Source organism: Pristiophorus japonicus, chromosome 12, assembly GCF_044704955.1.
Source record: "Pristiophorus japonicus isolate sPriJap1 chromosome 12, sPriJap1.hap1, whole genome shotgun sequence".
NCBI lineage: Eukaryota > Metazoa > Chordata > Chondrichthyes > Pristiophoridae > Pristiophorus > Pristiophorus japonicus.
The window spans coordinates 84,647,303-84,674,902 of record NC_091988.1 but is presented as its reverse complement, the minus strand read 5'-3'; the positions used below and the strand labels follow the sequence as shown (position 1 = coordinate 84,674,902).

Below are 27,600 nucleotides of genomic sequence, written 5' to 3'. Positions count from 1 at the left end.
AGGGAAAGTGGGAGTGGGATGGTTGCCGTGACCAGTATCATAATAGCACAAGCAGCTGCAATAGGAATGGAGTCTTTTTTTTTTATATAAACACTTGTTACAAGGGAAATGTGGAATGTAAACACAGGAGGGGCCTTTGAAACAACTGAAGTTCAAAACACCAAGACCAAAGACTGATTCAAGCAAGTCACATTTCAAATTTATTACTCCATTTTTTGACAAATGGTGGAAAAGCCCAAATGAGAAAGGATTCAGGTGTGTTTCCTGAAGAGGAAGAAGGCCACCAGAGTGGCTGAGATCATGGCCCCAGCTACCAACATCACAACCAGAAGCACCTCACCTGCAGAGAATGAGAAGCCATTGAGTCAGGAGTCACTAGACTGGAATTGGGTTCTCAAAATCAACACTCACCTGGAGAAGAACTCGGAATCTCCTCACGAGGCTCGACAGCTTCACTTCCCATCGAATGGACCAGGTCCTTCAGATCAGCATCCAGAATGATCAGGGGCCCAAGGGAGGCTTCACCCTCCCACACAGGCTCCGACTCTGCAACAAGTCATTCCATCCAGTTACAAACAAACATCGAACAATAGTCCCAACACCACCACAACATACCCAGCTCAGATAGGACCTCTCTCCTGCCCCTGGAGTGAAGTCTTCCTCCAGATCGCAATCTCGAGGCTCCGCAGTTGCCCCCATCACAACATGCACAAACCTCAGTGGATCCTTCCACCATGGACAGGTCCAATTCAGTCACCAGGGACCATCTAAACAAACAAGGAAGCACACCATTGGCATATGGATGCATTCTGACCAAAGAGGATCACCATTGTTGGTTAGATTTCACTCACTGGTTGGCTGGCTTCTGGAAGGAACAAGCTTTGTTGACTGAATCTGGCCTTTGATCTGCTGCAGCTACTTTCAGGTGGCAAGTGATGAAGATCTGCAGGAGACACATGCACGAGTTACTCAGTGTCAAACGCTCACTGTCTCAACATCTGGTCTCCTCTTACCAAGTCCCTGTCATCCTCAAAGAAGCGGAATGCATCCAGCTTGAACTGAAGCTTATCCAGGTGATCTCGCGGTGACGAAGGACGAAAAGGAGTCTTCGTCTTGGCTGTCCAACAGGCAACTGGAAAGAGGGTCAGAAAGAGCTGCATCATTAAGAATGGATTCCCTCCGCCAAACAGTTATGTGTGTGACATATGCAGCCCAGATAAAGACCTTACCCGTTGAAGTCAATAATGTTGTATCTGGGGGTGGAGTCCTGGTCTGGGCTCAGTGTAGCTATACAGCGGTCAATATAGAGCTTCAGAGGCATGTGGTTCACAGTCATCACAGAGGCCTCAATGTTAATGAGGTCACCCAGGTGGTAGATATTGGAGGTACGCTCTGCACTCCAGTTAGCTGGAAAGGGAAAGGGAATGAGAGCAGGAACACAAGCTTTGAGTTCCTCACTTGATTCCAAGGAATGGGTAAAACATGCATGGTAGATCATTGACAATCACTTACCAGTCATCAGACGCAGGGAGAATGACAGATGTCCCTCTCCGGCCTTGGTGGAGGAGAAGGGGACCCAGGTGGGCTTGATCGCATTGCTGCTCACTGTCCTCTTCCTGTGGGAAGAAGAAAGGCCAGTTTTACTTCCAATTCACAACCCCATCAGAGGAAAGGAGAGCCTGTCAATCATCCACCTTACCTGGGATAATGGCACACAATAGGGACAACTGCTCCACTGGTTCTCACAATGACTCCTCCAATACGGCTTGGCCTGTAGTACAGGTGGCTGGTGTAAATCAGCAGGTCACCATTGGGTCTCAGTACTTTATGGTCACTTATGGTGATGCAGTCTGTGATGTATGTAAACATGTCTAACCACCAGAGGACTTATCCCCTGGAGTCCCAAGGGACCCCACAATGCCATGCGAGCATCTGTATATATAAAAAAAAAGGAGGTCTCAGGCTGGAGAGGCACTGTGATCTGTAATAAAAGGACTATGGTCACATCTTACTTTGAGCTTGCAGTATCTAGTCTGACTATTCAAGACATAACATTCTAAAATGTCAACAATCCTGAGAATCCCTTCAAAGGATTGTCTTCAGTCTAGGTTTCCTCAGTACAATTTCACCATAAGCATGTTCTGCCTTTACTCTAGAGGCACCTCAATTTGATGAAAAATGCCTCAATCTTTCCAAGCATTTTTGCATAAAGAACACTTGAATATTTAGTAATCAGTTCCCATGATTCTTTCTACATGTCAAAAACAGCATGGAACTCCAACTGTGTCCCAACCAATCTCAGAAAATCAAGGCTAAACCACCAAATGTACAGCAAAAAAGTCACTCATGTAGCTGCAACCCTTCATCTCACCCTCCACTATTACATTGCTCAAGGCAGTCTCATAACCTTGTACTTCAGTCCAGATGCCCAGTTTTGATTCAATCAATAAGAGGTTGAATCAGGGAAAGAAACCTCAATGGAGAATCTCATTTAAACAAGCCTCACTAAAATATTCTGAACATGAAGTCCAATCAAAATGAAAGCTTACATTAAAATCATATTGTTTCAGGTCCAAATATTTCATAGAATGTTCAGCACAAATAGTCCATTCAGCCCAACTAATCTATGCCAGTATTCCTCCTCCCAGGGGCCCATTGTTTGCAGAAGGTTTTAGATCAAGAATCACATTACCTTTACTGTGCTGTCACATTCATGGAGCCCATAATGAAATAAGACAGTGTGGTTCTGAGAGTAGACCCCAGTTGGCAGACAACCTGTTGACCCCAGGGTCAGATCAGCTGCTTTAATCAGGTGCCTGGTTCCAAATAAATCCATCTGTACTCTGACCAGCAGGTTCTGCTCTCCACACTGCACCATCACAGTCTGCAGTGGAGACACACTTCGCCCCTCAGACTTACTGAAACTGGAATCAAAAGCTGGGCCAGGAGGGACACGAGTGGCCTTGTCAATGCTCCATGGGAAGTCCCAGTTTCTAAACCGCTGCCTAGTATCAGAGCAACAAACAGCTCCAATCAAAACCAACAGAGGCCCCAAACCCTTCACTAGTTGCCCCATAATACAAACTACTGCAGCTCAACTGTGCTCTGTGGGGAGTCCCCTGATCCCCTTTTATACACACAGCCTGCCATCACCTGAAAACAATTGGAGCAGGTGTGGCTAAACTAAACCAATAGCCTATCCAACAATCTTACTAATTGGTTGTTTCCAGAAAGTTTTTCACACAGACTGGGTCAGTGATCGGGAGATGCTCCAGGTTGGAGACTATCTGGGTCTATGGGAACAAGACAAGTTCAGCTTTTGTTTTTTGATGTACTGAAGATTTACTGAAACAGAATATAATGAAAGAAACATATACAGACACCTAAAGAACATACATTCTATTCAAACTATGTAAATTTAATCAAACTTTACAACTTCAGATAAATACAGAGCTATATTTTATTAAGAGCTTTGATAATGTTGAACTGAAAGAAGTCTATTTCCATCTCCGTACCACTGCCCGACTCCGCCCCTGCCTCGGCTCCTCCAACCCTGCAACGCTCCGAGATCTCTGCGCTCCTCCAATTGTTAACTCTTGCGTCTCCCTGATTTCGATTGCTCCACCATTGCTGGCTGTGCCTTCAGCTGCCTTTGCCCTCAGCTCTGGAATATCCTCCCTGAGCCTCTCCTCCTCTCTGCCTCTCTCCTCCTTTCAGACGCTGATGAAAGGTCATCGACATTAAATTCTGACGAAAGTTCATCGACCTGAAACGTTAACTGTGTTTCTATCTCCAAGATGCTGCCTGACCTGCTGAGTATTTCCAAAATTTTCGATTTTTATTTCAAATTTCCACACCTGGAGTATTTTGCTTTTGTCCTCCTGTAAGACGCTCTTTAAGACCTATCTATTTGACATGTTTTTGATCACCTGTTCTAATATCTCCACTTGTGACTCAGTGTCAAATTGTGTTTGATAACTTTCCTGTGAAGCACCTTGGGTCATCTTACGATGTTAAAGGTGCTACATAAGTGCAGGTTGTTGTTGGTTTTAAAGCTGTATATGGGCTCTTTTATAATCCTTTTGGTGCAAGACCCGAAAACGATTGGAGACTTGTTTAGAGTGAGATTGGATTCAGATCTAAACAGGATAACGCGCCTACAACCTGATGCAGTCTGTAGTGACCTGTTGAGGTCCAATAGCTGATTGCATGTTGAGAATTGGTCAAGTCTTGGTTTATTTTAATAAATCAATAGAAGTAACACTGGATTGCCCAGTTCCACCAACAGAGAGGCAACTGCATAAGTGCCCCTCAAACTGAGGCAGTACCACTAATATAATTAAACATCATCACCTATTAAACTAAAATAAACTCATAATGTAAATCACAATATTATTACTCGTGTCGATAAGACTTTCCTTTCCCTGCGGTACCCATCGGTTGCAGGAGGACTCGAGTGTACCTATGGGCACCGCATGCTCCCTCTCCAGGGCCACCTGAGCATGGACAAGACTGTGGAGGAGAGACAGGAAGGCTGAGTGACCCCTCGCAATCCGTGGGCTGCACTCAGTCTGGGCCTTCGCCAGGCCCTGGGTCAGAGGTCAAGTTATTACTGAAGTCTCCTTCTCTCTCGATTATCATTGAAAATTCTTTTGCCAATTGAGCTTCCCTCCGCACCCACTCCTGGCTCCTGAACTCACCCCCATCCCCAATTCAAGCACCCTGCTAACTATCCCCTGCCCCCTCCCCCGACTGATGCTGCCAGCTACTGACCCCATCCCATCCACAGTTCCTTCACCCCAACATCTGTTACCTACATCCTAGCCCCACCCAGCCCACCCCCCCCATCCTCATTCCCGCACCTTTCCCCTTCAATTGGCCACGATATGCCCCAGCACCTCACCACTCGCACTGCTCCCCACTCCCTGTCCGAACCCTGCCAAACCAGCTGGCCCCTGCCCCCAACCCCCTTCTGTTACTCTGGGATCTCCCCGTGCCCTCCTCCCCCTCTCCAACCATCCCTTGCCCACTCCTTAGTCTCAGCCCTGGAATCCCAGCTCCTGATCTATGACCCAATGGCTCACTCAGGGTGGACAGGATGGAAATGAACCAGACAGGCAAGCAGACACCACATTTAACTTCTGAACTTGTCCAGATCTTACTAATCTTGGCGATGGTGCTGATCAATTTGCCTTAGTGTCTCTCGGTAATGGATGGGTGAGAAAGTCAGTCAATGCCCTGCTATAATTCCTGGCCTTGCTGATTAATTGGTTTATGGAGTGCTGTGCTGTGTTGTTCATGACCTTGGCAGGAAGATGTGGAGGAAGCTGGCTGTGGTTTATTGGGGGGATTAACCGCCGCCTCAGGAACTTGTGGTTTGGTTTCGGCAGAAGCTGTGCTCAGGTAGTGTGGCGCGGCCCCATTGGAGGAAGTGTCCCGATGCGTCATGTTTTAGTGTGGTTTTACTACGGTAAAATGGACAATCCATTTGTACACCCAGTGAAAAGAAAGAACGAACTTGGGCTGGATTTTGGGGTCATTTGCGACCGGGTTTTTGCCGGGTTTTGACCCTCCGCGGCGAAAAATCTGTCGGTCAGCTGTTTTTCACCCTGCCGCGATCCTCGATTCGTTTTTTGCGGTGGCGCTTAGAAACACCGGGGAGAGCTGCGCCAGGTGTGCACCGGCTCACATTGTGACACCGCTGCGAGTTTCGAGTCTCACTCGACCCGTACGCCGCGAAACGCGCCCCACGATGACCACCAGGGAAAACACAGCCCTGTCGGCGGTGGTGAGTTGGATAAACTGGAAAGTTAAAATTTTTAATGTTTTAATTTTTGCAGCAATTTGTGAGGTAAGGGTGTTGTCAATGTTTCTTTAATGATTTTTTGATGTTTTTTTCCCTCCCAAGGCCTCTCTCTGAGCGCTCCTGGCCCCGCACTAAAGTTGGCGAGGTTCCTGTTTTTGCGCTGCAAAAGTAGTTCAACGCCTCCCTTTGTGCTCCACCTCATGTTGAAAGTTAAGCAATTAATCGCTAACGTTAATTGGGCAGTAAATTTCCTGCCTCGCCTCTGTTTTCGCCCTGAAAACGGAAAGCCGAAGATCTCGCCCCTTGTGTCTATATAGCACATTTCACAACCACGGATTATCCAAAAGCACTTTACAGTCAATTCAGTATTTTTCAAGTATGGTCACTGTTGTAATGTCAGAATTACAGGCAGAGTCTCAGTTTAACGTCTTATCCGTAAGACGGCACCTCCGACAGTGCAGCATTCTCTCAGTACTGCACTGGAAGTGTTGGCCTGGATTACCTGCTCAACTCCCTGGAGTGGGACATGAACCCACGACCTTCTGACTCAGAAGGGAACATGTTACCCATTGAGCCATGGGTGACCTGTTGGGCCTTTATTGTGTATAATCTTCCACAGGGCCCCTATAGCGATCAAGAAAGAGATCCTGTCCTTCCCATGGACAACACCAGGAGAGATTGCTTCGTGTAATATGTAAAACTACTCTATGAATGGATAAGATGCGGAGGCGGTAACCCAGGCAGAATGTTCCGATACCCAGGCGGAGTGGCCAACTCCTCTTTGGACATATTCCTGGAGGTTTCATCACATGACCTCCAACCCTTCCACCAACACGTTCATCCTGAGGGCACCCCACCTTCCCACCCTGATTGGAGAGCGGACTTGCTTCCTTACCCACTCAGGTGATTCTTGACTCCCAGTCAGACAACCATTTTATCCTTTCTCCAATATTTTTATCATCAATAAACAGACGTGCTCAGAGAAAATGAAAAAGACAATTTATTTTAATGCTCCTGTGATTTTTCTGCTCACCGACAGTGTCCTGGAGATTTAATCTTTATTTTGTGGAGACTCCAGGGTAATCCTGGAGCGTTGGCAACCCTATATCCAGGGCTGGCCCGTTTTCCCCACAATGTCATTTTCATACCAGATTCCCAGACATTTCACATTATTGGGTGGAGATTTGGGAGAGAAATTCTGACCCCAACAATGAACATTAACACCGAGCAGACATGGTCAAGAACCCCTACACCAGTGTAGCATTACCCCATCTCACACTAGACACTCCTTGAGAGCTGGGAGAGAGACCGACCATTTTTAAGCACCTGATTTATGAGTTAGTTTTGGGCTGTGGGGTCTGGGGTGGGAAGAGTGGAGATTATCCTAAAACTTATTTCAGCCAAGGCCATTAAAAGCAGCAGGGAGTAAAAAAGAATGGGAGAGAAAGAGTTTTGTGTCTTCCATTTCATCAGGCTTGGTCAAATTCATACCTTGAATCGCAGAAGCCAAAGAAGAAAGTTCAGTTTGTTTTAGTTTGGGTCTTTTTGTTCCCCACTCCAATGTTCTCCTTGCCTGAAGGCTTTGATTCGTAGAGATTTCTCACCTTGATTGGCTGAGCTCACAAGCCCAGCAGCCAATGAGTATTTTCACTCTATTTGAGTGTAGTGGGGCTAGAAGTGGAGTTTTTTTTATTTCAAAATATACTTCATGAATATAAAATTTACAAAATACATTGGAAAGCAGTTCAGTACATTTGGAGGTGGTCAGCAATTCCATACAATACATTTAGATACTGACGGCAGTTCCGTTCAACACAGGTGCTTGCTTTACATTTCAGAGGTACAATTCAGGATACATTGTAATACAGTCATTAAATTACATATGGCACCATACAGTACATGGAATGGATGAGGTTAGTTAGATTTCTTTGCAACATACATTACTAAACAGAACTTGCATTATACATGGCGCTACATAGATGTTTTCAGATCATGATGCTTTACATATATAAAAAGTTTACAAATACAGCCCGCGGGGAGTTTTACACTGATTCCAGCCCCTGGGTGGAGCTGGGAGATGGAGTGTAGGGTTGGGGGGGGGGAAATAGCAAAACAGCATCATAAATTTGAATCCACTCCTCACAACTGCACTTTCCAGACAGGGTGTCCAGATGGTGAGCAGGAGCAAGAATCTTCAGCTAACTTGCCTCCTCACTAGCCACGGGTCAGAGGCCAACTCTGTTCCACTTGCTGAGATTGGCAAACACTGAGCAGACCAAGCATCAAATCTGGGATTTTCTGCTCTGTTGGCCTGAGTACCACAAGAGTCAGTGTCTTTAAAAATGTTTAGTACCGAGGAGATCAGACATGGAATTTGCTTTAGTGGGTAGACCCCCTACCCAAGGTCAGAAGATCAGGTATTCAAATCCCACTCCAGAGACTGCAGCACAAAATCCAGGCCAACACTAGTTGAGTACTCAGTCTCAGAATAAGGGGCCGCCCATTTAAAACTATGTCCCCCATGAGTGGAAATATCCTCTCTGCATCCACCTTGTCAAGCTCCCTCATTATCTTATGATTCAATATCATCTCTTATTCTTCTGAACACCACTGATATAGGCCCACCCTACCTTCATAAGTCAACCTCCTTAGCTCCAGAAGCAACCAAGTGAACTTTCTCTGAACAGCCTCCAATGCAAGTATATCCTTCCTTAAATACAGAGACCAAAACTGTATGCAGTATTCCAGGTATGGCCTCAATACCCTGTATAGTTGTAAGAGGACTTCCCTGCTTTTATACTCTATCCCCCTTGCAATAAAGGCCAACATTCAATTTACCTTCCTGATTACTTGCTGTACCTGCATTCTAACTGTTTCTTGCACAAAGACCACCCCTCTGACCTAGTCCTTCTGTACTGCAGCACTTTTTCTTCATTTAAATTATAATTTGCTTCTCAATTATTGCTGCCAAAATAGATAACCTCACATTTTCCCATATTATACTCTAGCTGCTAAATTTTTGCCCACTTAGCCTGTTTATATCCCTTTCTAGATTTTGTATCCTCCTCTCAATTTACTTTCCCCACCCATCTTTGTATCAGCAGCAAACTTGGCTACATTGCACTCAGTCCCTTCATCCAAATCATTAATAGATTGTAAATAGTGGAGGACCCAGCACCAATCCCTGCAGCACTCCACTAGTTACTGTTTGCCAACTGGAAAATTACCCATTTATCCCAACTCTTCTGTTAGCCAATCCTCTATCCAAGCTAATATATTACCCCCAACCCCATGAACTTTTATCTTGTGCAGTAACCTTCTACGTGGGAGATTACTGGTGGATGGGCAAGTTTTGTAGCCACCACGGAGGATGGAGGTGTGGCCTGGGCAGCGCACAACCTCCCTGCAGACTTGCACTCAAGTACATGTGCAGGAAGGTGGGGGGGGATTTGGCCAGAGTCAGCGGCAGTGGCTGCGGGGCAACTTCGGGCATGGATGGGCCTTTGTTACTGTTGGGGGTTGCAGTGAGTTCGGGCGCCATCTTTGGTCTGCACAAGTCCACCCGCCTCAGGGAGCAGGGAGTGATGGGGCGGGGCTTCCTCGATGTCACACCGCTTTCCATTGTCCCGCTGCGGGGCAGGGAGCATGCGCAGCAGCCAGCTTACTGCAGGGAGACCATCAGGTGCTGGATGGTGACCAGTGACATAAATGTCCAGGTCAGTGATTGGAGCATGGGCAAATACAGCAGGAGTGGCAAGAGACTGGAGGGATGTGATCGGGGCCCAGGAGAGGAGAGTTCGGGGCCAGGGGCAGCACCGGCCAGCCCACACTGCGATGTGTGCGCGCGCACTAGACCAGTGCAGCAGAGCAGGTCTCCAGTCGTCTTGGATAACCCTTGCCACTGGGCCAAGACCTAGCTGTCAAGCCCGTGTGGTGGCTGGTGTGTAACGGACACCAACGTTTAATAAAATCCATGTACTGGTATCTTCCACTGTTCAGGATCCTTCATTGAAACACCTGTGAACTCATCCTTTTTTGGCATGGAAGAAGTCATCCTAGTTTTGAGGGACTGCTTGTGATGAATATGGCACCTTATTTAGATTTCCAGAAGGCAAATACATCGCATCCACTGGTACCCCCTTATTCACCCACCTTGTTACATCCTCACCAAAACACCAGCAAATTTGTCAAACATGATTTCCCCTTCATAAAGTTATGCTTTTCCAAATGTCTCGTTACTGCTTCCTTAATAGACTCCAGCATTTTCCCCAATGACATATTAGGCTAACTGGTCTATAGTTTACTGCCTCATTTAAAAAAAAAAATAATGAGGGGCAGTTATATTTGCGGTTTTCCAATCTGCTGGGACTGCCCCAGAATCCAGGGAATTTTGGTAGATCACAACAATCCATCCACTATCTCTGCAGCCACTTCTTTTAAAAGCCTCAGATGTTAGCCATCAGGGGCAGGGGACTTGTCCACATTTAGACCCATCATTTTACTGAGTACCACTTCTTTAGAGCTTGTTCTGCCCTCCTATAGCCCCTTGATTATCCACTATTGGAATTTTTTTTTTGTCGAACATGAAGAATACAAAATATTTGTTCAATGTCTGCCATTTCCCTGTTCCCCAGTCTCATTCTCTAGGGGACCAACATATACTTTAACTATTCTTGTCCTTTTTTTGTACCTGTAGAAACTTATTTAAAAAAGACAATTACAACTAACCATTAAGGAATATTAAATGTGGAACACATTTAGTGAAGTTACAGTATGTGGAGTCTAAAACATACCTACCTGCAGTGGCCAATTAAGGAGATGCTGCTTTGGTCTATTCCCTTGGCACTGGAGAGAGACTAGAACCTGCTCACACAACTTCCTGGCTGACTGAATGCTGGGTGTCTGTAACCCCATCTACTTTCTGTAGAAAGATGGCAGCAGCTCCTTATTACTTACATCCATTTAAAAAGGCACAATATTTAATCCAGAGGAGTGGAGATTTATTTATTTGAAAAGTTGTGAAGGGGAGATTTAATATAGAGACTTTCAAAAAAAAATGAAGGTTTTCATAAGGAATGGGGAGGAGAACACTTTCTAGCAGAAAGGTCAATCACCAGATGATAGATTTAACGTACTAAAAAGGTTATACTTTCCATAGAGACAGTGCAGCAAAGGGTCATCAGACTGATTCCTTGGGATGGCAGGACTGTTGTATGAGGAGAGAAATCAGTCAACTAGGCCTGCATTTATTGAGTTTAGCAGAATGAGGAGATCTCATTGAAATGTATAAAATTATGATGGGTTGGACAGACTGGATATTGCCCATGGCTGGAAAGTCTAGAACAAGGGGGTCACAATCTCAGGATAAGGGGTAGGAAAATTAGGACATGAGAAATTTCTTCAGAGAGTGGTGAACCTGTGGAATTCTCTACCACAGAAGGCTGTGGAAATTAAGTCATGGAATATATTTGAGATATAGCAAGACAAATGAGTATGGAGAGAAAGCAGGAATATGGTGAGGAGAGAAGAGAGAGAGAGAGAGAGAGAGAGAGAAAGAATCAGACATCATATTGAATGGTGGTACAGGATCAAACAGCCTACTACTGCTCCTATTTTCCATGCTTCAATATTAAATACAGGCAAAAAGGGTCAAGTGGCCTCCTACCCTGCTGTATGCATGCAGGTTCCATCCTTTTAAACTCAGGTACTGCTGAGTTTCAATTGACCCCAAAGTGGCAGGTGGTGAGAATCAGTAAAATCTAGGCCTCCAAATCTGGTCTCATGTCTTTCAGATCAGAGGTGCTCAACCAATGGTCTGCAAAAATATTGCAAATGGCTTGCCAAGCAGCCTGGGATTTTACACAGGATATACAGCACAGAAACAGTACATTCTGCCCAATCAGTCCATGCTCCACTCGAGTCTCCTCCAGTCTTTCATTGAAATCTAGCAGCATATCCCTTCTCCGACATGCTGGTCCAACCTCCCTCTATATACATCCATGCCATTTGTTTCAACCACTCAGTGGTAGGTTCAGGATTCTCACCACTGATTTAAAAACTTTAATAAGTCAGCTTTAAAAAAAAACATGCCATATTAGGTGGGAATCCAGCCGAGCAAAATGTGGCTGTGATCCAAACACAACACTGCACCCCCCCTCCACCCCCCCCTTCCAATGTTTGTGATGGCGGCAGCGGCCACAAAGCCCAGGGACCTGCTCACTGAAGGGAGAAAGCTGGCAGCACTGGTCTGCCACCTTAATCTCTCCGCAGCTTATGATAATTCATCCCTCACCACCGCCACTTGTTCCAACACCATGTTACGTTGGTTGGTCTTCCTTTTCCTGGAAGAATTTCACCCCTCACTTCCCAAATCCTCTTCCTGCATACGTCAGCAGCTGCAACACTAGCCCACTTCAAGTATCCTGCGACTATTGAAATCAGCCAATCGAGGCTACACTTCAGTTTGGATTTTTTCTCCCATGTATTATTTGTGCGGTCAGGTTTGTCAATCAAGTGAAGGGGAAAGGAAATAGGCAGCAGGTGCAGGGAGTAAAGGAGCTTCGAGGGTCAGTGAGTCAGTCTTTTGGGAGAAAGCCCAGTTGAATGGCACCATTACCAGCAACAGTTTGCAAACACATTTATATAATCTGCAGTAACTCCACCCTGGCCCTCATTTTCTCTGCTGAATGGTTGACTCACACCAATAGTTACAAGGGTGTTGGCTGCCCTTTGCTGCCTAAACTCATTCATTCTTCACCTGTGAGCATTAGCAGCCTTGCTCTACCAAGGAGGGCCACATAGGCAGACCCAATTTTTCACTCAATATTATGTTCCAGCTGGGATTTCAACCTTCCAACAATGATCTGCACACTACTGGGACCAATTTGGGATGAAAATAAAACCCTGTGGCCTTTAACTGATGTAAAATATTGCAGATGGGCAAAAGGCCATTTTACTGAATCAGAGAACCGGGACCGACTAATGTGCTGGAAACAGTCGGAGAGAATGGGGGCTCATTAGGGAAAGTGGGAGTGGGATGGTCGCCGTGACCAGTATCATGATAGCACAAGCAGCTGCACTAGAAATTTAGTCATTTTTTTTTTATAAAAACAGTTACAAGGGAAATGTGGAATTTAAACACAGGCAAAAGGGCCTTTGAAACAATTGAAGTTCAAAACACCAAGACCAAAGACTAATTCAAGCACTTCACATTTCAAATTTATTACTCCATTTTTTGACAAATGATAGAAAAGCCCAAATGAGAAAGGATTCAGGTGTGTTTCCTAAAGAGGAAGGCGGCCACCAGAGTGGCTGAGATCAGGGCCCCAACTGCCAACGTCACAACCAGAAGCACCTCACCTGCAGAGAATGAGAAGCCATTGAGTCAGGAGTCACTAGACTGGAATTGGGTTCTCAAAATCAACACTCACCTGGAGAAGAACTCGGAATCTCCTCACGAGTCTCGACAGCTTCACTTCCCATCGAATGGACCAGGTCCTTCAGATCAGCATCCAGAACGATCAGTGGTCCAAGGGAAACTTCACCCTCCCACACAGGCTCCGACTCTGCAACAATTCATTCCATCCAGTTACAAACAAACATCGAACAATAGCCCCAACACCCAATACCACCACAACATACCCAGCTCAGATAGGACTTCCCTCCTGTCCCTGGAGTGAAGTCTTCCTCCAGATCGCAATCTCGAGGCTCCACAGTTGCCCCCATCACAACAGGCACAAACCTCATTAGATCCTTCCACCATGGACATGTCCAATTCAGTCACCAGGGACCATCTAAACAAACAAGGAAGCACACCATTGGCATATGGATGCATTCTGACCAAAGACGATCACCATTGTTGGTTAGAATTCACTCACCGGTTGGCTGGCTTCTGGAAGGAACAAGCTTTGTTGACTGAATCTGGCCTTTGATCTGCTGCAGCTACTTTCAGGTGGCAAGTGATGAAGATCTGCAGGAGACACATGCAGGAGTTACTCAATGTCAAACGCTCACCGTCTCAACATCTGGTCTCCTCTTACCAAGTCCCTGTCGTCTTCAAAGAAGCGGAATGCATCCAGCTTGAACTGAAGCTTATCCAGGTGATCTCGCGGTGACACGAAGAAAAGGAGTCTTCGTCTCGGCTGTCCAACAGGCAACTGGAAAGAGGGTCAGAAAGAGCTGCATCATTAAGAATGGATTCCCTCCACCAAAGAGTTGTGTGTGACTTATGCAGCCCAGATAAAGACCTTACCCGTTGAAGTCAATAATGTTGTATCTGGGGGTGGAGTCCTGGTCTGGGCTCAGTGTAGCTATACAGCGGTCAATATAAAGCTTCAGAGGCATGTGGTTCACGGTCATCACAGAGGCCTCGATGTGAATGAGGTCACCCAGGTAGTAGATATTGGAGGTACGCTCTGCACTCCAGTTAGCTGGAAAGGGAAAGAGAATGAGCACAGGAACACAAGCTTTGGGTTCCTCACTTGATTCCAAGGAATGGGTAAAACAGGCATGGTAGACAATTGACGATCACTCACCAGTCATCAGACGCAGGGAGAATGACAGACGTCCCTCTCCTGCCTTGGTGGAGGAGAAGGGGACCCAGGTGGGCTTGATCGCATTGCTGCTCACTGTCCTCTTCCTTTGGGAAGGAAGGCGGCCAGCTTAACTTCCAATTCACAAACCCCACCACCCCCAACCGCCATTGGAGGAAAGGAGAGCCTGTCAATCATCCACCTTACCTGGGATAATGGCACACAATAGGGACCACTGCTCCACTGGTTCACACAATGACTCCTCCAATATGGCTCGGCTTGTAGTACAGGTGGGTGGTGTAAATCAGCAGGTCGTCCGTCATCTGGGAGAGAAAATGTGATCTGGTCAGGGTCAGGTACAGAACAAGGGAGTCATTCTTGTACAAGAGAGCAGTGTTTAGAGAAACACACAGCAATTCATACTTCTATTAATTAGAGTCCCAGCTCTATCCAAATGCATTTGAAGAGATATTTCAGCCTCTGGGGGAAGGGAACCTCAATCAAGCACTTATATAACTCACTTGCCATCGTAAAACATTAAGGCACTTCACGGGAGGTTCAAAAAAAAAGTTTGGCACCAATCGACGCAAGATATTTGACGAAAGGCTTGGCCACTTAAGCAAAGTTTGAATAAGTACCATAAACAGATGGAGTGGTAGAAAGGCAGAGGGGTTTAGGGATGGAAGACAGCACTAGGGATAACTGCTCCATTGGCCTCAGTACTTTATGGTCACTTATGGTGATGCATGTAAACCTTTAAATACCATGTCAAACCACCAGAGGACTTATCCCCTGGAGTCCCAAGGTATCCCACTATGCCATGGGAGCATCATTATATATTAAAAAAAAAGAAGGAGGTCTCACAGGCTACTCTGATCTGTAATAAAAGGACTATGGTCACATCTTACTTTGAGCTCGCAGTATCTAGTCTGACTATGCAAGACATAACATTCCAAATTTAAACAATCCTGACAATTCCTTCAAAAGGATTGTCTTCAGTCTAGGTTTCCTCAGTACAATTTCACCATAAGCATGTTCTGCCTTTACTCTAGGGGCAGCTCAATTTGATGAAAAATGCCTCATTCTGTCAAAGCATTTTCGCATAAAAGAACCCTTGAATATTTAGTAATCAGTTCCCATGATTTTCTACAAATTGTGAAATATAACATCGGTTGGGATAAAGTTGGAGTTCAATCTCAGAAATCAAAACTAAACCACCAAACGTACATCAAAAAAAGTCACCCATGTTGCCACAACCCTTCATCTCACCCTCCATTGTTACATTGCTCAAGGCAGTCTAGTCACCATGTACTTCAGTACAGATGACCAGTTTAGATTCAATCAATAAAACATTGAATCAGGGAAAGAAACCTCCATGAGTATCTCATTTAAACAGACCTCACTAAAATATTCTGATCATGAAGTCCAATCAAAATGAAAGCTTACATTAAAATCATATTGTTACAGGTCCAAATATTTCATTGAATGTTCAGCACACAGTCCATTCAGCCCAACTAGTCTATGCCCATGTTCCTCCTCCCAGTGGCCCATTGTTTGCAGAAGGTTTTAGATCAAGAATCACATTACCTTTATTGTGCTGTCACATTCATGGAGCCCATAGTGAAATAGGAAAGTGTGGTTCTGAGAGTAGACCCCAGTAGGCCGACAACCTGTTGACCCCAGGGTCAGATCAGCTGCTTTAATCAAGTGCCTGGTTCCAAATAAATCCATCTGCACACTGACCAGCAGGTTCTGCTCTCCACACTGTACCATCACAGTCTGCAGTGGAGACACACTTTGCCCCTCAGACTTACTGAAATCAGAACCAAAATCTGGGCCAGAAGAGACACGAGTGGCCTTCTCAATGCTCCATGGGAAGTCCCAGTTTCTAAACCGCTGCCTAGTATCAGAGCAACAAACAACTCCAATCAACACCAACAGAGGACCCAAACCCTTCACTAGTTGCCCCATAATACAAACTACTGCAGCTCAACTGTGCTCTGTGGGGAGGCCCCTGATCCCCTTTTATACACACAGCCTGCCATCACCTGAAAACAATTGGAGCAGGTGTGGTTCAACGAAACCAATAGACTATCCAACAATCTTACTAATTGGTTGTTTCCAGAAAGTTTTTCACACAGACTGGGTCAGTGATCGGGAGATGCTCCAGGCTGGAGACTATCTGGGTCTATGGGAACAAGACAAGTTCAGCTTTTGTTTTTTGATGTACTGAAGATTTACTGAAGCAGAATATAATGAAAGAAACATATACAGACCCCCTAAAGAACATACATTCTATTCAAACTATTTAAATTTACACATACTTTTTGACTTCAGATAAATACAGAGCTATATTTTATTAAGAGCTTTGATAATGTTTCACTGAAAGAAGTCTATTTCCATCTCCGTACCACTGCCCGACTCCACCCCTGCCTCCAACCCTGCAACGCTCCGAGATCTCTGCGCTCCTCCAATTGTGGCCTCTTGCGTCTCCCTGATTTCGATTGCTCCACCATTGCTGGCTGTGCCTTCAGCTGCCTTTGCCCTATGCTCTGGGATATCCTCCCTGAGCCTCTCCTCCTCTCTGCCTCTCTCCTCCTCTCAGACGCTAATGAAAGATCATCGACATTAAATTCTGACGGAAGTTCATCGACCTGAAACGTTAACTGTGTTTCTCTCTCCAAAATGTTGCCTGACCTGCTGAGTATTTCCAAAATTTTCTATTTTTATTTCAAATTTCCAGCACCTGCAATATTTTGCGTTTGTCCTCCTGGAAGACGCTCTTTAAGACCTATCTATTTGACAAGTTTTTGATCACCTGTTCTAATATCTCCACTTGTAACTCAGTGTCAAATTGTGTTTGATAACACTACTGTGAAGCACCTTGGGTCATCTTACGATGTTAAAGGCGCTACATAAGTGCAGGTTGTTGTTAGTTTTAAAGCTGTACATGGGCTCTTTTATAATCCTTTTGGTGCAAGACCCGAAAACGATTGGAGACTTGTTTAGAATGAGATTGGATTCAGATCGAAACAGGATAACTGCCCTACAGCCTGATGCAGTCTGTAGTGACCTGTTGAGGTCCAATAGCTGATTGCATGTAGAGAATTGGTCAAGTCTTGGTTTATTTTAATAAATCAATAGAAGTGATGCTGGATTGGCCCAGTTCCACCAACAGAGAGGCAGCTGCATAAGTGCCCCTCAAACTGAGGCGGCACCACTAATATAATTAAACATCATCACCTATTAATATCACCTAAAATAAACTCATAATGTAAATCACAATATTATTACTCGTGTCGATAAGACTTTCCTTTCCCTGCGGTACCCATCGGTTGCAGGAGGATTCGAGTGTACCGATGGGCACCGCATGCTCCCTCTCCAGGGCCACCTGAGCATGGACAAGACCGAGGAGGAGAGACAGGATGGCTGAGTGACCCCTCCCAACCCGTGGGCTGCACTCAGTCTGGGCCTGTGAATATTTGTCTTCGATGGCCCTGGGTCAGAGGTCAAGTTATTACAGAATTCTTCTCTCTCGATTATCATTGAAAATTCTTTTGCCAATTGAGCTTCCCTCCTCTCCCACTCCTGAGCTCACCCCCATCGTTAATTCCAGCACCCTGCTAACTATCCCCTGCCCCCTCCCCCCACTGATGCTGCCACCTACTGACCCCACCCCGTCCACAATTCCTGCACCCCAATGTCTGTTACGTCCCTCCTAGCCCCACCCACCCCCCACCCCTGTCCCCCCACCTTTCCCCTTCAACTGGCCACTATGTGCCCCAGCACCTCACCACTCGCACTGTTCCTCACCCCCTGTCCGAACCCTGCCAAACCAGCTGGTCCAGCCCCCACCCCCTGCAACTGTCCCTGCCCCCCATCCCCTTCCCCTACCTTCCCGCCCCCACCTTCTTCTGTTACTCTAGGACCTTCCTGGAACCCTCCGCCCCCTCTCCAACCGTCCCCTGCCCACTCCTTAGTCCCAGCCCTGGAATCCCAGCTCCTGATCTACGACCCAATGGTTCACTCAGGGTGGAACTGAACCAGACAGGCAAGCAGACACCACATTTAACTTCTGAACTTGTCCTGAGCTTACTAGTCTTGGCCCATGGTGTTGATCAATTTGCCTTAGTGTCGGTTATGGAAGGGGGGGAAAGTCAACCAATGCCCCTGCTATAATTCTTGGCCTTGCTGATTAATTGGTTTATAGAGTGCTGTGCTGTGTTGTTCATGACCTTGGCAGGAAGATGTGGAGGAAGCTGGCTGTGGTTTATTGGGGGGATTAACCGCCGCCTCAGGAACTTGTGGTTTGGTTTCGGCAGAAGCTGTGCTCAGGTAGTGTGGCGCGGCCCCATTGGAGGAAGTGTCCCGATGTGCCATGTTATAGTGTGGTTCTACTACGGTAAAATGGACAATCCATTTGTGCACCCAGTGAAAAGAAAGAAAGAACTTGGGCTGGATTTTGGGGTCATTTGCGACCGGGTTTTTGCCGGGTTTTGACCCTCCGCGGCGAAAACTCTTGTCGGTCAGCTGTTTTTCACCCTGTCGCGATCCTCGATTCCTTTTTTGCGGCGGCGCTTAGAAGCGCCAGGTGTGCACCGGCTCACATTGTGACACCGCTGCGAGTTTCGAGTCTTACTCGACCCGTACGCCGCGAAACGCACCCCACGATGACCACCAGGGAAAACACAGCCCTGTCAGCGGTGGTGAGTTGGATAAACTGGAAAAAAGGTAAGTTAAAATATTTAATGTTTTCATTTTTGCAGCGATTTGTGAGATAAGGGTGTTGGCAATGTTTCTTTAATGATTTTTTGACATTTTTTCCCCTCCCAAGGCTTCTCTCTGAACGCTCCTGGCCCCGCACTAAAGTTGGCGAGGTTCCTGTTTTTGAGCTGCAAAAGTAGTTCAACGCCTCCCTTTGTGCTCCACCTCTGGCACAGAGCCCAAATGTTGAAAGTTAAGCAATTAATCGCTGACGTTAATTGGGCAGTAAATTCCCTGCCTAGCCTCTGTTTTCGCCCTGAAAACGGAAAGCCGAAGATCTAGCCCCTTGTGTCTATATAGCACATTTCACAACCACGGAACATCCAAAAGCACTTTACAGTCAATTCAGTATTTTTGAAGTGTGGTCACAGTTGTTGTTACGTCCTTACTACACAGTAAAAATGCACACGAGGCCCATGCTTGAGAGAAGGTCAGTCTGTGACCTGTCCTTTATTCCTTAGCATTCAAGTGATGAAGGTGGGTGGAGCTTCCCCTTTTATACCTGAAGGTCCAGGTTAGGAGTGTCTCCCACCTAGTGGTCAGTGTTCTCACGGTGTACAACTTCGGTCAGTTTATACATGGGTTACACTGCTGGTTGAATACATGACAGCACCTCCCCCCTCAAAGTCTTATTGGGATCACAGGTTGAGTCTCTCTGGTGGTTTATGCTCCCTTGTAGAGCGCCTGAGTTGGGGCTCTGGTTGTTGGGCGCTGGCCTGAGTGTCTGCTGTTTGCAGTGCCTCAGGCCTGTCCGGACTGCCCACAGAAACTGGGCTCTCCTCCCTTTGGTTCCGGTGTTCGGTCACCTGTGGTGGAGTGAACTCTATATCGTGTTCTTCCTCTGCTTCTTCTATGGGGTTGCTGAACCTCCTTTTTGTTTGATCCACATGTTTGCGGCAGATTTGTCCATTGGTAAGTTTAACTACCAGAATCCTATTTCCCTCTTTGGCAACCACAGTGCCTGCGAGCCATTTGGGCCCTGCAGCGTAGTTGAGGACAAAAACAGGATCATTTGCATCAATACATCGCGCCCTCGCATTCCTGTCATGGTAGTGATATTGTGACTGGCGCCTGCTCTCGACAATTTCTTTCATGGTGGAGTGTATAAGGGATAATCGGGTTTTGAGCTTCCTTTTCATTAGTAGCTGTGCGGGTGGAACCCCTGTGAGCGAGTGTGGTCGGGATCTATAGGCCAACAGGAGGCGTGATAAGCGGGTTTGTAGGGAACCCCCTTGGAATCTGAGCATCCCCTGTTTGATTATCTGCACTGCTCGTTCTGCCTGGCCGTTTGAGGCCGGCTTGAATGGTGCCGTTCTAACATGGTTAATTCCATTGCCTGCATGAAGTCCTGGAATTCAGTGCTTGTGAAGCACGGGCCATTGTCGCTGACCAAGATGTCCGGTAGACCATGGGCGGCGAACATTTGCCGTAGACTTTCTACCGTGGCAGAGGATGTGCTTGAATTTAAAATGTCACACTCGATCCATTTGGAGTAGGCGTCTACTACAACCAAAAACATTTTCCCCATGAAAGGACCTGCGTAGTCCACATGGATGCGTGACCAAGGCTTGGCGGGCCATGGCCAGGGGCTAAGGGGGGCTTCCCTGGGCGCATGGCCCAGCTGGGCACACGTGTTGCACCTGCGAACACAAAGTTCCAGATCTGCGTCTATCCCTGGCCACCAAACGTGTGACTTGGCAATTGCCTTCATCGTGACAATGCCCGGGTGCCCATTGTGGAGTTCTCTGATGAACACCTCTCTGCCCATCTGGGGCATGACTACGCGGTTTCCCCACAGTAGGCAATCGGCCTGAATCGAGAGTTCATCCTTGCACCTGTGAAATGGTTTAAATTTCTCAGGGCATGCCCTGTACATGGCTGCCCAGTCCCCATTCAGGACACATTTCTTGACTAGAGACAATAGCGGGTCTCTGTTTGTCCAGACTTTAATCTGACGGGCTGTCACGGGTGAGCCTTCGCTTCCGAAAGCTTCAACAGTCATGACCATCTCAGCACCATGCTCGGTAGTCCCCTCAGTGGTGGCTAGTAGGAGCCTGCTGAGTGCATCGGCGCAGTTTTCGGTGCCCGGTCTATGCCGAATTGTGTAGTCATAGGCAGCTAACGTGAGTGCCCACCTCTGTATGCGGGCCGATGCGTTTGCATTTATGACCTTGTTGTCGGCCAAAAGGGACGTTAGGGGTTTGTGATCTGTCTCCAGCTCAAGTTTCATGCCAAACAGGTACTGGTGCATTTTCTTTACCGCATATACACATGCATTTTCTTTACCGCATATACACATGCGAGCGCCTCCTTTTCTACCATCCCATAGCCCCTTTCTGCCTGGGACAGACTCCTGGAGGCATAAGGGAAGGTGGCTCAACCGTGGCTATCAAGGGAAATCAGGGATAGTATTAAAGCCAAGGAAGTGGCATACAAATTGGCCAGAAATAGCAGTGAACCCGGGGACTGGGAGAAATTTAGAACTCAGCAGAGGAGGACAAAGGGTTTGATTAGGGCAGGGAAAATGGAGTACGAGAAGAAGCTTGCAGGGAACATTAAGGCGGATTGCAAAGGTTTCTATAGGTATGTAAAGAGAAAAAGGTTAGTAAAGACAAACGTAGGTCCCCTGCAGTCAGAATCAGGGGAAGTCATAACTGGGAACAAAGAAATGGCAGACCAATTGAACAAGTACTTTGGTTCGGTATTCACTAAGGAGGACACCAACAACCTTCCGGATATAAAAGGGGTCAGAGGGTCTAGTAAGGAGGAGGAACTGAGGGAAATCTTTATTAGTCGGGAAATTGTGTTGGGGAAATTGATGGGATTGAAGGCCGATAAATCCCCAGGGCCTGATGGACTGCATCCCAGAGTACTTAAGGAGGTGGCCTTGGAAATAGTGGATGCATTGACAGTCATTTTCCAACATTCCATTGACTCTGAATCAGTTCCTATCGAGTGAAGGGTAGCCAATGTAACCCCACTTTTTAAAAAAGGAGGGAGAGAGAAAACAGGGAATTATAGACCGGTCAGCCTGACATCAGTAGTGGGTAAAATGATGGAATCAATTATTAAGGATGTCATCGCAGTGCATTTGGAAAATGGTGACATGATAAGCATGGATTTGTGAAAGGGAAATCATGCTTGACAAACCTTCTGGAATTTTTTGAGGATGTTTCCAGTAAAGTGGACAAGGGAGAAAATGGGTACTTTTCAGAATGGCAGGCAGTGATTAGTGGGGTACCGCAAGGTTCTGTGCTGGGGCTCCAGCTGTTTACATTGTACATTAAATGATTTAGACGAGGGGATTAAATGTAGTATCTCCAAATTTGCGGATGACACTAAGTTGGGTGGCAGTGTGAGCTGCGAGGAGGATGCTATGAGGCTGCAGAGTGACTTGGATAGGTTAGGTGAGTGGGCAAATGCATGGCAGATGAAGTATAATGTGGATAAATGTGAGGTTATCCACTTTGGTGGGAAAACCAGAGAGACAGACTATTATCTGAATGGTGACAGATTAGGAAAAGGGGAGGTGCAACGAGACCTGGGTGTCATGGTACATCAGTCATTGAAGGCTGGCATGCAGGTACAGCAGGCGGTTAAGAAAGCAAATGGCATGTTGGCCTTCATAGCGAGGGGATTTGAGTACAGGGGCAGGGAGGTGTTGCTACAGTTGTACAGGGCTTTGGTGAGGCCACACCTGGAGTATTGTGTACAATTTTGGTCTCCTAACTTGAGGAAGGACATTCTTGCTATTGAGTGAGTGCAGCGAAGATTCACCAGACTGATTCCCAGGATGGTGGGACTGACCTATGAAGAAAGACTGGATCAACTGGGCTTGTATTCACTGGAGTTCAGAAGAATGAGAGGGGACCTCATAGAAACGTTTAAAATTCTGACAGGTTTAGACAGGTTAGATGCAGGAAGAATGTTCCCAATGTCAGGGAAGTCCAGAACCAGGGGTCACAGTCTAAGGATAAGGGGTAAGCCATTTAGGACCGAGATGAGGAGAAACTTCTTCACCCAGAGAGTGGTGAACCTGTGGAATTCTCTACCACTGAAAGTAGTTGAGACCAATTCACTAAATATATTCAAAAGGGAGTTAGATGAAGTCCTTACTACTCGGGGGATCAAGGGGTATGGCGAGAAAGCAGGAAGTGGGTACTGAAGTGCATGTTCAGCCATGAACTCATTGAATGGCGGTGCAGGCTAGAAGGGCTGAATGGCCTACTCCTGCACCTATTTTCTATGTTTGTATGTTTCTATAAGCTACTGGCTATAACTGACCCTTGGCATTCACATGCTGCAACACACACCCGACACCATAGAACGACGCATCGCACGTTAACACAAGTTTCTTACATGGGTCATATAGCGTTAACAGATTGTTGGAACATAACAAATTGCGTGCTCTATTAAAAGCCCTTTCCTGGCTGTCCCCCCAGACCCATTCGCGACCTTTGCGTAGGAGCACGTGTAGCGGCTCTAGCAGCGTGCTCAATTTGGGAAGAAAGTTACCATAATAGTTCAGGAGCCCCAGGAACGAACGCAGCTCCGTCATGTTACGGGGTCTGGGTGCTCTCTGGATCGCTTCCGTCTTGGATGCAGTAGGGCTGATCCCGTCTGCTGCTACCCTCATCCCCAGGAATTCTACCTCTGGAGCTAGGAAGACGCACTTCGGCTTTTTCAGTCGCAGACCTACCCGGTCCAGTCTGCGTAGCACCTCCTCCAGGTTGTGGAGGTGTTCTTCAGTATCGTAACCCGTAATGAGGATGTCGTCCTGAAAAACCACCGTCCCTGGAATCGACTTGAGGAGACTTTCCATATTTCGTTGGAAGATCGCGGTGGCCGAGCGAATCCCGAACGGACATCTGTTGTACTCAAACAACCCCTTGTGTGTCGTGATGGTGGTCAGCTTCTTCGACTCACTCGCCAGCTCCTGGGTCATGTACGCTGAGGTCAGGTCCAATTTTGAAAAAAGTTTGCCACCGGATAGCGTCGCAAAGAGGTCCTCCGCTCTCGGTAGCGGGTACTGGTCTTGGAGTGACACCCGATTGATGGTGGCCATGTAATCGCCACATATCCTGACCGACCCATCCGCCTTGAGCACTGGCACAATCGGGCTCGCCCAGTCACTGAATTCGACTGGCGACATGATGCCTTCCCTCAAAATATACTTCAATATAAAAATTTACAAAATACATTGGGAACCAGTTCAGTACATTTGGATGTAGTCAGCAATTCCATACAATACATTTTAGATGCTGACAGCAGTTCCGTTTAATACATTTGCTTGCTTTACATTTAGGAGGTACAATTCAGGAGACAATGTAATACAGTCATCCAATTACAGTACATGGAATGGGTGAGGTTACTGTTGTATGTTGGAAAGAAATCTATTACTAAACAGAACTTGCATTATACATGGCATTACATAGAGCACCATGATCTGAAAACACCTATGTATACAAAAAGTTTACAAGTACAGCCCAAGGGGAGTTTTATACTGATTCCAGCCCCAGGGTGGAGTTGGGAAAAGGGATATTGGGGAGGGAGTGTAGGGGATTGGAAAACAGCATCATAAACTTGAATCCACTCCTCACAATTGCAGTTTCCAGACAGGGTGTCCGGATAGTGATCAGGAGCAAGAATCTTCAGCTAACTTGCCTCCTCACTAGGCAAGCGTCAGAGGCCAACTCTATTCCCCCACACTGCTCCTCTTGCTGAGATTGGCTAACACTGAGCAGACCAAGCATCAAATCTGAAATTTTCTGCTCTGTTGGCCTCAGTACCATAAGAGTCAGTGCCTTTAAAAATGTTTAGTACAGAGGAGATCAGACATTGAATTTGCCTCAGTAGGTAGTGCTCCTACCCGAGTCAGAAGATCATGTGTTCAAATCCCACTCCAGAGACTGCAGCATAAAATCCAGGCCAACACTAGTTGAGTACTGAAGGAGCACTGCACTGGTAGAGGTGCGTCTTTCAGATGGGACGTTCAACCACAGCACCATCTGCCCTCTCGAGCAGCCGTAAAATATCCCATGGGACTATTGGAAGAGCAGGGCAGTGCTCTGTGTTCTGGCCAATATCTATCAGAATGATACTAGGGCTAAAAGGGTTAAATTATAGAAACAGGCTGCTTAGACTCGATTTGTATTCCTTGAGTAAAGAAGGTTCAAAGGGTGATCTAATTGAGATGTAGGTTAAAAGGAATTGGTCAGGAAAAATATTTCCTCTGGTCAGGGAGCCCAGAAGTAGTATAAGAATAATAGGAGCAGGAGTTGGCAACCTGGTACCTCGAGCATGCTCCGCCAATTAATAAGATCATGGCTGATCTGATAATGAACTCCGCTTGCTTCCCGCTCAAAAACCTATCACCAGCTTAAATATATTCAATGACTGCAGCTCTCGGAGGCAGAGAGTTACATAGATTTACAACCCTCGAGAAGAAATTTCTCATCTCACTTTTAAATGGGCAGCCCCCTATTCTGAGACTGTGTCCTCAGAGTGGAAATATCCTCTCTGCATCCACCTGGTCAAGCTCCCTCATTATCTTATGTTTCAGTATCTCACATTCTTCTGAACTCCAATGATATAGGCCCAAACTACCTTCATAAGTCAACCCCCTTAGCTCCAGAATCAACCTAGTAAACTTTCTCTGAACAACCTTCAATGCAAGTATATCCTTCCTTAAATATAGAGACCAAAACTGTACACAGTAATCCAGGTGTGGCCTCACCAATACCCTGTACAGTTATAGGACTTCCCTGCTTTTATACTCTAGCCCCCTTGCAATAAAGGCCAACATGCCATTTGCCTTCCTGATTACTTGCTGTACCTGCATTCTAACTTTGTTTCTTGCACAAGGACCCTCCCCCAGTACTGCAGCATTTTGCAATTTATCTTCATTTAAAATTACAATTTGCTTCTCAATTATATCTGCCAAAGTGGATAACCTTACATTTTCCCACATTATACTCCAGCTGCTAAATTTTTGCCCATTCGCTTAGCTTGTCTATATCCCTTTGCTGATTGTGTGTCCTCTTCACAATTTGCTTTCCCACCCATCTTTGTATCAGCAAACTTGGCCCTTTCATCCAAGTCATTAATAGATTGTACATAGTTGAGGGCCCAGCACCGATCCCTGTCGTACCCCACTAGTTACTGTTTGCCAACTGGAAAATTACCCATTTATCCCGACTCGTCGCCAATCCTGTATCCATGCTAATATATTACCCCCAACCCCGTGAACTTTTATCTTGTGCAGCAACCTTCTGTGCGAGATTACTGGTGGATAGATGTGTTTCACAGCCACCGGAGGATGGATGAGTGTCCTGGGCATCACACAACCTCCCTGCAGACTTAGTCAAGTACATGCGCGGGTGGAGAGATTCAGCCACCAAGTCGGCAGCGGCAGCGGGGCAGCTTCGGGGGTGGAAGGGCTGTGTTACTGTCGGGGGTTGCGGCGAGTTTGGGTGCCATCTTTGGGCAACATGAGTCCGCCTGCCTCCGGGAGCAGGGAGTGACAGGGGCATGGCTTCCCTCGACATCACAACGTTTTCCATTGTCCCGCTGCGGGGCAGGGAGAATGCACAGCAGCCAGCTTATTGCAGGGAGGCCATCAGGTGCTGGATGGTGACCAGTGACAAATACGCAAGGTCCAGGTCAATGATTGGAGCAGTTTAAAAAAAGTCTACCGAAGAATACAAAATATTTGTCTGCCATTTCCCTGTTCCCCAGTCTCATTCTCTAGGGGGCCAACATTTACTTTAACTATTCTCTCTTTTTATGTACCTGTAGAAAATTAAGACAATTCCAACTAACCCTCAAGGGATATTAAATGTGGAACACATTTCGTGAAGTTACAGTACATGTGGAGGCCAAAACATAACCTACCTGCAGTGGCCAATTAAGGAGATGCTGCTTTGGTCTATTCCCTTGGCACTGGAGGGAGACTAGAACCTGCTCACACAACTTCCTGGCTGACTGAATGCTGGGTGTCTGTAACCCCATCTACTTTCTGTAGAAAGATGGCAGCAGCTCCTTATTACTTACATCCATTTAAAAAGGCACAATATTTAACCCATAGGAGTGGAGATTTATTTATTTGAAAAGTTGTGAAGTGGAGATTTAATAGAGACTTTCAAAAACATTATGTTTTAATAAGGAATGGGGAGGAGAACACTTTCTAGCAGAAGGGTCAGTCACCAGATGATAGATTTAAAGTACTAAAGGTTATACTTTCCATAGAGACAGTGCAGCAAAGGGTCACCAGACTGATTTCTTGGGATGGCAGGACTGTCGTATGAGGAGAGAAATCAGTCAACTAGGCCTGTATTCACTCGAGTTAAGATTGAGTTCTCATTGAAATGTATAAAATTCTGATGGGGTTAGACAAACGATGTTGCCCCTGGCTGGGAAGTCTAGAACAAGGTCAGTGTCTCAGGATAATGGGTAGGAAATTTAGGACATGAGAAATTTCCAGAGGGTGGTGAACCTGTG

At 46.4% G+C, this 27,600-nt stretch overlaps 2 pseudogenes; both read right to left on the bottom strand.

Annotated features, from left to right (window-relative positions):
* Positions 1 to 251: 251 nt before the first annotated feature.
* LOC139276801 (zona pellucida sperm-binding protein 3-like) lies at positions 252 to 1,869 on the bottom strand (annotated as a pseudogene).
* An 11,207-nt stretch (positions 1,870 to 13,076) lies between these two features.
* On the bottom strand, positions 13,077 to 18,717 carry LOC139276800 (zona pellucida sperm-binding protein 3-like; annotated as a pseudogene).
* Positions 18,718 to 27,600: the final 8,883 nt, after the last annotated feature.